Here is a 14730-nt window from a genome sequence, read left to right on the forward strand (position 1 = left end):
ATGATGGTTTATTGGTACAAACATTAGGTAATTGGTTCAATTATTTGGTTAATAATATTTTTATTATTATTATTTAATATAATATTACTATTATTAAAAATTGTATTTAGATATAGATTATAATTTTTTTTAAATGTCTACAAAGTCATTTGAATTGATATTTTGACTACTTATTTCGAATTTATAAGTAATAGATATGCATACAGTACTGTTCTTCCATATGTGACACTAAATCTCGTGGGAAGAGCCCTTGCAACAATTAGTGAGGCATCCTTCTTATGAACCCAGTTTGGCACACTCACTTAAGTAATGTGGGACATAACTAAATTAGGCCTTACCCACCACAACTCAAAGGAGAGCTATCCCTAGGTTTGATACCATTTGTTAGGATCCTCACACAATCAGCACAATATCGTTTGCTAATGGGACAAAATAACTACTCGCATAACATTGTTTTGTGGGCGAAATTGGACTCATTATATGAATAGTAGTAAGGCCGTTGAAGAATTAAAGACATCCAAGTAATTGGTCTGGTTTCATCTTACTTATTTGGATGTTAATGTAATAAGTGGTGCTCTACAATGGCCTTCCGTGAAGATGTTAGTACACTTCTTTATTTCTTTTTTCTTTTTTCTTTTTTTTTTTTTTTTTGCTGAATGAAGATGTTAGTATACTTAATAAGATTAAAGTATGTGATTCCCATCAAAATGGTGCAGTGCTTGGTTAAGTTTAGTTAATTAAGATTCCCTTTTGGATACTTATAGGCTATAAGAACACCACAGTTTTCGAAATTGTGTTCTCTCTTTCATCCTGCATTTTCAATGTGGGAGCTTAAGGCAAAACGCAAGGGTACAAAACAACAAATACAATTGGCAGATAAACCATGCATATATTCTTTCAAGCTTTGGGGTTCTAAAAAATTGGGTTTGGGGGTCAGGATCCATAGCTAACATGTTCATGTCTGGAGGATTTTTTCTTCCATCTTCCTGAATATTACAATTTACAATATGATTTTACAAGATGGTAGGGGCCTGTTTTATATGTAGAAGACCAGGTCATTTTGTAAAAAATTATGCCAAAAATTGTGTCCTTAGCATAATTCTTTAAGAGGGGTGCTAGCATAAGGTCTCCCCAAGTGGGAGAACCTACGTCATTATTTGCTGCCATAGGGGCATGCGTTCGCACGGCCCTTGCCTATTTCCATTTGAAATATTTTCATTGTCTCTAGGAGCCCAATGTCTTTCGCAGCCCAAAAGGACTGGAGGGTTGTGAATATTATTTTTCTATTTTTGTGTAGTCTTTGTTGTCCCAAAATAAATGTTGAATGAATTAACATTAGGGATTAGGGGTACAAATCCAAAATTTAAAATTTTAGATGAAAATAATCCAAAGTACCTCAAATTTTAAGTGTTTTTATTAATGTTCCATTTGATTTGTTGTAAAATATTTACATAAGATATTTTGTTTCATTGTAAAATTTGGTCAAACTTGAAAAAATTATCTTCTTATAAATTGTTATAAATTTTAGTAAAACATTTTACAAACACAGTAGCTCTTCATCTACCATTTGATGGTTGGGTTGTTGAAGCTCGATGGCTGGGTTCCGATGCTGGTTGTTCAATCATTGAACCTTTGGCATTAGCAGTTTCGGTGGGTGAGCCACCGATTTTTGTGGTTTATGTTTAAACTTTTTAACATATTACACCAAAAGCCTAAAAATATTTTACATTTGAAAATTTGCTATAGTGAAATAAGAGTGCAAATGTTACATCCTCAAAATTTTTGTCAAGATGACCTTTTTGTAGAAATGCTAGTCTTTATGGTGTTTACCAATACTAAACAAAGTGTAAGGCATCGAAAATTGTAGATAGAGATAGAATTTGACTACTTATACCTATGATTGATGACCAAAAACAACATTATTTTGATGTAGTATTGTTCAGATTACTTCCAATATTTTCTACTTACATTTAACTATTTATTTATTTTAGATGAAATGATAAAATTGGATAAGTAAGAAGAAGTTTCTTATTTTGTTATTATTATTTTTTTAATGAAAAGCCAGTCATTATGATCTATAAAAATTCAATTGATATTGTTTCCCAAGACTAATGGCCTATTTGGTAAGGAAGTTTGAGTAATAGTTTTTAAAATGATGTGAAAATTGGGGTTTAAAAAGTGTTGTGCAAACATGTGTTTAAAATACTTAAAATACAAAAAATGTGTTTGGTCCCATGTGTCTACTAACAAATTTTTAAAATTGAAAAACATAATTATGTGTTTGGTATGATTATATGAGTGTGTGTGTGTGTTTTAAGTAGGTAATTATCTGACATGAACAGTAATTCAGTACCATTTTATTTTATGAGAGAATTTTTCCCCTTATTACTATCAGATTCCATCTTTCTTTTCTCTTCATAGAAAACCCATGATTCTCCTTCTCTTTGTCTCTCTTAGCCTCATGTCCCAACACCTTTGTTTCTCATTTATTGTTTCTTTCTTTTGTTTGCTCTAGATGTTTGATTTGGTTTGCGTTTTGTGGGCAGAGATTAAATTCAAATAGGTTTTGTTTTTTTGGGTTTGACGTTTTGTTGCTCTGGTTTTTTTGTTGGTGGGGATTAAATTTAAATGGGCTTTGTTTGATTTGGAAGAAGAAACCAGCAAAACAGCAAACACCCAAAAAAAAAAAAAAAAGAGAGAGAGAGAGAAAGGAAGAAGACAACCACCAATGTGGGTTTGTGCGAGAGAGAGAAAAAAGAAAGAAAAAGTAAGCCATGTTGGAGAGAGAAAAGAAAAAGTGCATGTTGTTCTATCAATGGGTCTCGTGCTTTCAAAATATTTACAACAATGTCATTGAACATTGTTACTCAAAAATTGAAAAATATTTTGGATGTGTTCTCAAAATGTAGTGTTTAAATACCCTAAATTGAAAACTGTGACTCAAACTCCCTTAATTAAACACAACTACCAAACTATGACTCAAATAGTTTTCAATATTTAAACATTAAAAATTGTTGTTTAAACTCACATATCAAACAAGCCCTTAAGGCACAAAAAATTGTAGACAAAGATAGCATTTGACTAATTTTACCTATGATTGATGACAAAAACAACATTTTTTTTTTTGTGTAGTGTTGTTAACGTTACTTCCAATATTTTCTACTGACATTTCATAGTTTTAATGCATTGAAAACTGTAAATAGAGATAGCATTTGACTACTTTTACCTATGATCGATGACCAAAAACAGTTTGTATAGTGTTGTTTATGTTACTTCCAATATTTTCTACTGACATTTCACAATTCATTCTTTTTAGAGGAAGTGATAAGATATTAAGTAGGAAGAAACTTCATAATTTTTTTCCCTTATTTGGGGAAAAAAACACCCACTTATTAGGATAGTTAATAGAATCTCCCAACATTTGGGAAGCATGCCATAAATTTGAAAATAGGGATGATTGAGCATCAATGGTGGACAACTTGCCAAAGAAAAGAAAGCATGGTTAGAAATAAATGTAATATAATAGAGCATTCCCATTTATTGTTCTATAATAAAGTTTTTGCAATTTATAGATGGTATTGCAGATAAAAAAGATAAGAAATCTCTACTTTTAGTCATGCATTTTCTTCTAAAAAAAAGAAGTCATGCATTTCGCAATTATTTTAAATACAATGGTCTCGTAAATATATAAGATATCTGTAGCTTTTGTATATTATTCAAAATTTTCTATAATTTTTTTTTAAAATTCCATTCCTCTCTCTCCTCTCTCATGATCCAATTTGAATCACGATTCTTGACGTTGCATGGCATATCTGGATCTCAACATTGGGCAGCGGGGATCACAACAATGGAGCTTGCAGGAAACTTTTCAGCCTCAAGGGAATCTGAGCATAATATTATTTTATATAATGTGCTATAAAATGGCAAATGGAATGTAGATTGTGTTGCTTTTTTGGTATATGAAGTAGAAAAAATAACTTTGTAGACAAAACTAGACATGGCAAAACGGGTCAGAATTTTCTGACCCGACCCGACCCGACCCGATTTTTTGACCTGAAGCAAAAACGGGTTGACTCATGACCCGACCCGTGTTTTTTGCGGGTCAACCCGACCCGACCCGCGACCCGACCCGAACCCAAACCCGAACCATTTTTTCAAAACTTTTTTTTTGGTAAAAAAAAATAGTGAAATTAAGACAATATTGGTTTAATTGTTTATTGTGAACTTTAAGGAAACAATTGATACATTTACATAACTGCATGCAAATTAATTGAAAAAGAAATGGTTGAGCATTCTGTAATGAGTAAAGATTTTTAGATATTAAATAGCAAAGTACATGCCAAGATATTCTGGTTACAGTAAAGTTAAAAACAGATTTAAAATTGTAGATATGTGTAAGACACATTCACAAATGTGAAAATAGTAAAGTCAAAGTATCAAATTAGCATAAATTATGAATGCTTAGATCTATTTTTTAACAATTTATGTTCAAAATAAACGGCTTTTCAAAATAAATTATGATATTTCCTAGAGTGTGTGCTGCTTAACAATGATATGATCTTCATAAAAGAGACTAGGTATAAATAAGTAAGCAATCAAACTTTAATGTATATCTCAAATTGAAATAAAGTGTCAACCACAATTGATAATAGATTATAAAATTAATTTTTAAAATTGTAACTTTCTTATATGTTTTTATTCTTTATCAAATGAGTTATCCAATAAGTCGTTTGTAATTTTTTTTTTTTTTGGAATGTTGATATTGTGTAAAAATAAAACTTGTATATTTGTTTTACTTATCTTTGTGTTATTTTGTTTTAGATAGCAATGTTAGGATTTGTATAATTTTAAAATTATTGAATAAGTATTAACAAGTTTAACTGAGTTTATTCTTGATATAAGTAGTGAATTCAAAATAATGCATTTTACATCAAGTAATATGTTGCATAACTATCCAAATGGCAAATACATATTGTTTTCTTTATAAAAAAATAAAAAAATAAAAAATTTCATGTGAAAAATACGGGTCGACCCGACCTAACCCGACCCGACTCGCAACCTGATTGACCCAAATCCGTTTTCAACCCGCTTAAAATGACCCGTTTTTGACTCGTGACCCGTTTGAACCGTGACCCGACCCGACCCGCCCGTTTTGCCATGTCTAGACAAAATTATAGAAATTTTACAAAATGAGACGGGAATGCTCTTTAGTAGAAAAGCTAGTCAACAAAACATTTTAATAAATTCATTATTGTTGTAATTGACTGTCAACGAGTTTTGGACCTCCCCTACTAATATGACATGGATGACCAACATTTTCAATCGTCCCAAACACAGCCATAATGTGTATTCTTTAGGGGTCTTGTAAAGTAGAAAAGGAACTTTTTGGTATGTCAAAATAGAGATTTTACAAAATGAGATGATAAAAGCACTAACATTGGGGGTGTAAATTAGGGATGGCAATTGTTTCCCACCCTACTTAACCCGCCCCCCCCCTGCTTCATCCCTTGCGGGTTTTCCCCACCCCGCAAAGGTGGTGGGGCAAGGATGGGGCAAGATTTTAGCCCCACACCACGGGGCGAGGTGAGGATGGGTTTAGACTTTTTAGACCTGCCCCGCCCCACCCCATCCCGCATTGCTAAGGGTTATAATTATAAATTTTTCATATCCTAAAACCCTACTATTTAAACATACATATTAGGCTGTGTTTGTTTTGGGTGAAAATCATTTCCGGAAATGCGGGTGTTTGGTTGGTTCGGAAAATAGAATTTTTCGGAAATTGATTTCCGTTGACTGAAAAAAAAAAAGGCTTTGACCACGGAAATGAATTTCCGTTCCTATATTCACTTCAAATGAATTCCAGAAAATGGGAGAGAGCGAGCGCGAGTGAGGAAGGCGAGCTCCAGTCCAGTCTGATGATTGTCGACGAACCCAGTCGAGCTCCAGTCCGTGCCGTCGATTGCTAAGCGTCGATCGCGATTGTGCCGTGCTTCGCGAGATCGCGATCTCGCAGCGCCGATCGTGATCGGCGCAGTGCTTCGCAAGATCGCGATCTCGCCGAGTCGATCGCAATCTCGGATCACGATCGCGCCGTGGATCGCGATCTCGCAGCGTCGATCGCGATCGGCGCAGTGCTTCGCGAGATCGCGATCTCGCCGCGTCGATCGCGATCGGCGCAGTGCTTCGCGAGATCGCGATCTCGCCGCGTCGATCGCGATCGCGATCTCGCGAAGAAGGTGAGATCGCGATCGCGCCGTGGATCGCGATCGCGATCTCGTGTCGTCGATCGCGATCGCGATCTCGGATCGCGATCGCCGGCGCGGTCGTCGGACTGAATTTGTCGTCGTGGATGATTTTTTTCTGGGTTGTGGCTTGTGTTTTCTTGAATTTGTGTTTTCCTTCTTCTTTTCCAAACACTAGAAAATATTTTTCGGAAAATTTTTTGAAATGCAACCAAACATACAGAAATATTTTCCTTTTCCGGAAATTAGCATTTCCGGAAAATATGTATTTTTCGGAAAACGTTTTACGGCAACCAAACACAGCCTTAATATTAGCTTATTTTATTCTACTCAATGCGGTTCTCTGCCTTTATTTTGTCATGTGTTATACTATAAGATTTTTTTTTTATTTTTTATTTTTTATTTTAATGATTGTCTTGTTAAACAATTTGATATATTATTCAATTTTTTCTAAAAATTGATTTGATTTGATGGGATAAATTTAGTTGTAATTTTTTTATTAATGAAATAGGTTTCATTAAAAAAAATGTACTAATTGTAGGACAAATTAACAAAAAATAGAATTTTACAGGGTGGGGCGGGGCTTTGTGGGGCCCCAAGGGGTGGAGATGGGGCAAGAAAATTTTCTCCATCATGCGAGGCGGGGCGGGGATGGGGCAAGACAAAAGCTTGTGGGGCAGGGACGAAGACCCCATCTTTTGGACCCGCCCTGCCCTATTGCCATCCCTACAGTCCTCAACTGGTTTTAGATGTTTGTCTAAAAAAAAAAAAAAATTGCATTAATTAGGAGAAAGAGTCATTATAATTTAGGCTAAAATATAAAACCCACCCCCTATGTTTCACCATAATTCATTTCAATACTCTAACTCTACTTTTGTTCAATTCAGTTCTCTAAGTTTTAAAAGTATTCAATTAAGACCTTAGTTAGTATTCCATTAAACTGTCTATTAACTCTCATTAAAATTGCATTTGTTTTGGTCTTTCACAATATTTAATTAATAACATTATTATTTTATTATTTCTTTTGAAAAGAAGATAGAATTTTATATATAAAAGTAAGAAAAGACTGAACAAAGACGTCTGGACCCAGCAACTACGAATTGATAAATGATACCACAAGGTCACACTATGAATTCTCAATCCATTCCCCTAGTGCCAATAAGAGTTTGGAGCTATTATTAGAAGATACCAATCAATAATCCAAGAACTTGAAAGTGATCTTGTTTGAAAATTGAATCGTAAAGAAATATACTTTCAAATTAGTGAATCTAATTTATGCAATGACAGAGACTGAGTAGGCCTACATCCTTGTTATTTTCTTCAACTTGCTAACAACTACCTAAACATTGTTTTATTCGGTGATAGGCAATTTTGAAGTAATTGACAATTTTGTCTTAACGAAAGGACTTTCTTCAATAGATGATGAGTGAAAGTGACCCTGTTTGCAAATTGAAACTTGGAGAAATATACATCTTTTTTTTCCTTCAACTTGCAAAAAACGTCGTAAATAATATGGGTTGGTCATTGCATGCCTTATATTTCCACATTGAGGTGATTGTTGAAGAACACCGATCCACATTCATATTTTGATCCAACATAGTTTGCACATCACAATAGAATACTTGCAGACAAGAGAAAGAATGCGCGTGAAAGACTTGAAGGAAAACGCAAAACTTGAATTAGCATTTAGCGCATGAATTTAAAGTTTGGACTCTATTTCAACAATGACATGATATGGATTTAGTAGGCCTTTATTTATTGTATGCATTTCCTTGTTGAAAGCAACCAATGCATTATTAGAGGTAACTAAGAAAATTTCTAAACTTCCACATTCACATGAATTGGTGTAATTTTAAACTTTGATGGAGACATGCCGTTTAGGGATGGGAATTTTGCCCCGCCTCGCTAATTAGCCCACCCCTCCCCACTTCGCCCCACGCGGGTTTTCCCCGCCCCGCAAAGGTGGTAGGGCGAGGATGGGGCAAGATTTTAGCTCCGCATTATGGGGCGGGGTGGGGATGGATTTAGATTTTTTAGACCCACCCTGCCCCGTCCCTTCCCATCCCTGCGTTGCTAAGGGTTATAATTGTAAAATTTTCATATCCTAAAACCCTACTATTTAAACAAACATATCAATATTAGTTTATTTTATTCTACCTAATGTGGTTCTTTGCCTTTATTTTGTTATGTGTTATACTATGAGAATTTTTTTTTTTTTTTTTTTTTTTTTTTTTGTGATTGTCTTGTTAAACACTTGGATATATTATTCAATTTTTTTCTAAAAATTGATTTGATTTGATGGGATAAATTTAGTTGTAATTTTAAGTATATTTTTATTAATGAAATAGGTTTCATTAAAAAAAAATTGTACTAATTGTAGGGCAAATTAACAAAAGAGTAAGGTTTTACGGGGTGGGGCGGGGCTTCGCGGGGCCCCAAGGGGCGATGATAGGGTGAGAAAGTTTTTCTCGTCATGCGGGGTGGGGCGGGAATGGGGCAAGACAATACCATGCGGGGCGAGAATGAAAACCCCATCCTTCAGCCCCATCCTGTCCCATTGCCATCCCTAGTGTAAATACCATCAATTATTATTTTACAACCCAAGACACCTAAAATCCATTTCATCTGAGTTTGTATACTGTAAAAAATTTGCAACCTTACTACAGTAAGGTTGCATATATGCAATCTTACTGTTCATGGATTGTAAAGAAAAAATAGTTTTTTAATCTTGTAATTGTGGGTGAAGAGAAAAAGAGAGTGGGAGGAAAGAGATAGAGAGAAGAGTACATTTTATTATTTTATCAGGTAGTTTATATTATTTTATTAGGTTGTATGTAAAAATAAAAACTAGGATGTTAGGTGTATTGTTGGATGGGTTGGTAAAATAGATAAAATAGTGTTTGAGAATGTAAAATATGTGTTTTCTTTTTATTTTTTTATCCCCCATCGCTAGTGAATAAAGTTTCTCTCCAAATTAGTTTGGAGAGAAACCCTACAAACTCCTCCTATATTTTTAAATTGAGTATGAATTTTGAAAATCTAACTGTTAGATTACATGTTATTGTTATATTTTTCATGCTTGCAAAATTTCTAAAAAATCAAAAATCAATTGCTATGTCATCAAATAAATGTTAAAATTTCAAGTTCTTGTGATATAAAGTTGTGTATAAAAAATAAGTTTATTAATCTAATAATAAATAACATCCAATTTGAATGAAATTTGATGTTAAGAACATAAGAAACATGAAATTCAACGATCAGATTTTCAAAATTCACAACAACAAAAAAAGATATATGAGAAGTTTGAAAAGTTTATCATCAAACTAATTTGGAGAGAAACTTTGTTCATTGCTAGTGCTCTAATGCTCTTAACTTTTACCGACCAATCAAATCAGTGCTAGGGAACTAATAGGTATGCAAATGATTTGGCTAAAAGGTGTCTGTGTTCCCAACTAACTGATTTTGTTGTTTTTGTTAACCCTCCCTCTGATGTAATATGTTTTTTTTACTGTTTGATAACTTTGAGACTCGATTGAGTCAATTTGTAAGAACTTAATTTGCTTTTAATTTATGCTGGTTAAAAAAATCTTGAATAAAACACTATTTTGGTTCCTAAATTTTATCAAAAGTTCGTTTATAATCCCTAAACTTTAACAAATTCATTTTTTGTCCTTAAACTATAGAAAAAGTTTGTTTTTTTAATCCTGAAACTATTGAAAATGTTTTACTTTAGTTCTTAAACTTTAAAAATAGTTCTTTTTTATCCCTAAAGTATTGAATTTTTTTTTTCATTCCTATTTTTGTCTCTAAACTATTGAAAAAAATTGTTTACAAATTTTAAGAATGAAAAAAAAAAAAAAATTTAAAAGTTTAGGAATAAAAAAACTTTTAGTAAAGTTTAAGGACAAAAATAGTATTTTACCAAAAAATTTATTAACAAGACTTTCAATAGAAAAGTTAGTCAATAGATTTTTTTTTTTTTTTTTTTCCTTCTAGAAGATAGTCAATAGACTCGACACAACATTTTATTATTATTGTAATTAACTAGTCAATACACCTTTTTTTTTTTTAGAAGATAGTGAATAGACTCAACACAACATTTTATTATTATTGTAATTATAGTCAATACACCTTTTTTTTTTTTCAGAAGATAGTGAATAGACTCAACACAACATTTTATTATTATTGTAATTAGCTAGTCAATACACCTAGCTTTCACAATAAGTCTTCAAAATTTTTAGTCTTTGAGACGTAGGAGAAAAGCTAGTCTACACACCCAACTTTCACAAGTCTTTATAATTATAATTATTGTAATTGACAATTAGGGCACACCTAGCTTACCTAAGTCTTTATGGAGCTGTTTTTAGTTAATTTGGCTAGGCTGGGGTGGGTGTGGTAATCCGAGACCATGAAGGTAGGGTGATAGCAACTTTAAGCGAACAAGTTGAACAACCACTAGGACCTTTGGGAATTGAGGCCAAAGCTATGGAGGTTGGGGTTTTATTTGCTTGGGATGTTGGTACAAGGGAAGTGATCCTTGAATATGACTCCAAGATCCTGTTAGATGCTCTCTTGAGTTTATGAACACCACCTATGATTATCTCAAATATCTTAGCTGGGGTATATAATTAGCTCTAGAATTTTAGTGTAGTTCAAGTATCTTATGTGAGGTGTCAAGATAATAAGCCTGCATATATTTTGGCTAAACATGCTAAAGATATAGTCAATAGTGATAATTTTGTAACCTGGATAAAAGAAAATCCATCACTGATTAAGTTAGCTATTACTCATGATGTACTGAATTTATCTTCATCCTAATAAAGTTACAAGTTTCCTTTAAAAAAAAAAAGTCTTTATAATTATAATTATTGTAATTGACAATCAGGATACATCATTGACTAGCTTTTCTCCCACGTCTCAGACTTTTGAGAGCTAGGTTGTGTTGACTAGCTAAGTCATATGACTTTTGAAAGCTGGGTTATGTTGACTAGCTAAGTCATGTGGTAACCTCTACTATTATTTCATTTTTTTTCCTCGACAAATCTATATAAATACTATAAAATTGAAGCCTCTGATTTTTATTTATTTTTTTACTTTCTCAAAGCTTGCTAAGTAGAATTTGAGGCTCTCACAATTTTTCCACATCAACAAGTAAAAAAATAATAGAATTAATAAAATTCTAAAGTTAATTAATTTTTTAAAAACCCTACATCCATATATCAAATGTGAAACGTGAAACATGAAACCCAAAAACCCTAAGCAAACCAAAAGTCTTTGAATATTTAACCCATTTTTGTCCTATATCTCTTTATTGTGTATCCATTTATGTTTATTATGTTTTAGTAATTTCTAGGCTCTGATTTTTTTTTTTTTGCAATATCTAAAACTATTCAGTGAATTTCAATAGTAATAGCCATGAATTATTCTTTTGAGGAATATTTTTTTTCCATTTAGTATCATTTTAGCCACAATTTCGTTTGTTAGCATGTTTTTGAAACATTTTAGCAAATCAGCATCTTGAGTTTCTTACGAGTCTAATACACTCGATCTTGATGCTCTAGTAGAGTCCGATGTAGATCTTTTGTACACATGGAAGTTCTGTTTTGGGGAAGAAGAAGAAAGAGTTTTGCAAGTGGGTTTGGTTTTGTAGGTGAGTTAACAAAGATGGCAATAGGTGGGTGGGTTTGGTTTTGCGTGGGTGGGTTTGATTTTTGCAGGTGACTTCACTGAGCGAGTTTGGTTTTACTGTGTGTTTTCTTCTTCTCCTTGGGTATGGGTCTGTTCTTCTTCTTCTTCTCCATTTCTCAGATTTGTAAAACATAAAAAAGGACTTGAGTCTTTAATACTCAAGTTCTACTTGTATAAAAATTTCCACATTAGCCTTCCAGAGCATCAAAATCGAGTGTGTGAGACTCAATTTCCTTCATTGAACTCGAGATGCTAGTTTGCTATAATGTTTCAAAAACATGCCAACTAACAGCATTGTTGTTAAAATGATGCTAATTGGAAAAAAAAAATCCTTCTTTTAAGAGTAACTCATTTTTCTCTTATATTTCACTATTGTGTAGTCATATATTTTTTTGTTTTATGTTTGTAATTTCTATGCACTAAATCTTCTCGATGGAAGTTTTAACTGCCAATATTTTCGATTCATTTTTTGTAATAATTGAAACTGTCTTGTAGATTTCAACAACTATAGCTATGACTTATTCTTTTAAGGGTAGTTCATCATTCTTTCATATTTCTCCTGTGGGTAGTTATATATAAATATAAATATATATATATATATATATATATTTGTATTTTTTTATTGGCATTTTGAAAGTTTTAACATCTACATTTTTGCATTAGTTAGTGCAATATTTGAACCTGTTTAGCAAATTTCAACGGTTATACCATGAAATATATATTCTTTTGAAGGTAACCTATTTTTCTATTATATTTCTTTATTGTGCAGTTATATATATTTTGTTTTATTTCAATAATTTAGAGGTAGTGAATCTTCTGATTCTTTAATATTTTTTGGCCTTTTGGAAATTTTAATATTTGAAACCAATTGGCAGATTTTTTACAAGCTATCACACATTGAAGCAATGACTTCTTTATCAAATCGTAACAAAAATTGAAGTCAAATAGGAGAAATTCATGTAATGGTATAAATTCATGTAATGATATAAATTCATAATCAATTTAAGATTTTATATAATTATTTTAGTTTACCACACAAATAGGTAGGTTTCGTGTGTAGCACGAGTTTGCAACTAGTTCAATGTATATTTTCTTATTTTACACCTTTATATAATTAGACCGTGCATCACAACATAATCTTAGTATTACACTAGGACATAAGACTTCCTAAAACTTATTATTATTACCACTATACACCTTTGGCATAATGGTCATTTCTCTAGTATAAATGTTTGTAGAATGCGAGGGGCAATAGCTGGAGTTCAAGTTTTCAGAAGAGAGTTTCACACAAATATACATTTAGATTAGGTTAGAGTAGAATTTTTATTTTGTATTAAAAAAAATTATTATTATTATATTTTCTATTTGGTAACAAAACCAACCTTAGATGTGGCTTTGACAGTGAACCATGGGCATTTGGATGCCATTGCAAGAATTTTTTTTCTTTAACTTTTATGTTTTATTTTAATTTAAAATCATGGCCCGAGGGCCTAAGCTAACAAGTAATAATCGAGTGCAAAAGGTTGTGTCATTTTCAATTTTTTTGGAAAGCAATATACGTGACATTATTAGCTGCCATTGATTGGCTTTGCATAGTCTGTGCTTTCCCTGTATTACTTGCAACTAGCTGCTCTTTTGATAGGCACATATTTTTATTTTTAAATCTTTTGATAGACACAAATTTGTCTCACATAAAGAGTATTTTAAACAATGATCAACACATTAACAACGAGTAAATAATATTATTAAATTAGAAGTGATTTTAAGATGCATGAGATTGGAAACCTATATATCTAGCAGAATCTTTCAAGAGAAAAATTTTATAAGCTTTATATATTAAAAATAAACACAAGAAAATATTAAAATTTACTGACAAGAATACAGCACAAAGGAATGAATTTAAAAGGACTTGTGGTAACATAAAGTAGAACACCAAAGACGAGTTTAAAACCTTTAAAATGAACATTCATAAAAAAAACCGTTAAAATTAACATTGAGCTAATGAGCTCACCTGATCGAAAACATTATAAGCCTTCTAAAAATGCATCAGTTAGTTGTCCAAGTTTCTTTCTGCAAAAGCTAGATTAATCTAATAGTTTGAGACCTTCAAATGTTCAATTTAATCAAGCTCCATGGAATTAGTAAATTTTTTTTTTCAATTCAACAATTTGGCACCATAGTACTAGTGGGAAACAGGCGAACGCCTTCACAACCGTGTAGGGAAAGAAATTCAAGTCAATACCGGTGGCTCTTAGCTAGCCGACATGGTCTCAGTCCTTTCAAATTAATATATGGGCTGTTTCTGGGACCAATTTAATTCAGACCACAAAAAATTAAATATCTACATTCTTGTTTGTGAATAAATATACACACATTTCATCAGTTTATCAGCTCATACCACTTGCCTCTCAATTTTCTGTCAACTTTCTCTTCATGTTCAGCATAGGGAAAATGAATCCATTTCTGCCATTCTTCCTTGCCTTTTTTTTGTTCTTCATCTCACATTCTCAAACTACTTCAAATACTTTCTCTCAACGTCGTTGCCTTCCTGACCAGAGATCTGCTTTGCTGCAACTGAGGCAAGAATTTGTTGAAAAGAGGACAACTTCTGATTACTATGGTGTTTCTTTTTATCCAAAGATGAAGTCTTGGAAGGCAGATACTGATTGTTGTTCCTGGGATGGGGTAGTATGCAATGCGGAAAATGGTCACGTCATAGACTTAGACCTGAGCAACAGTGGGCTTTATGGGCCTCTCAAGTCTAACAGCAGCCTCTTCAGCTTACATCAACTTCAAAAAC

The 14730-nt window shown here is 32.6% G+C and overlaps 1 protein-coding gene across 1 annotated transcript in view; it reads right to left on the reverse strand.

The window, feature by feature from the left end:
* LOC115980104 (40S ribosomal protein S15-1-like) overlaps positions 1-14730 on the reverse strand; it is a 77879-nt gene that overhangs the window by 2910 nt on the left and 60239 nt on the right. The gene's annotated exons all lie outside the window — the stretch shown is intronic.

Source organism: Quercus lobata, chromosome 3 (assembly GCF_001633185.2).
Source record: "Quercus lobata isolate SW786 chromosome 3, ValleyOak3.0 Primary Assembly, whole genome shotgun sequence".
Classification (NCBI taxonomy): Eukaryota; Viridiplantae; Streptophyta; class Magnoliopsida; order Fagales; family Fagaceae; genus Quercus; species Quercus lobata.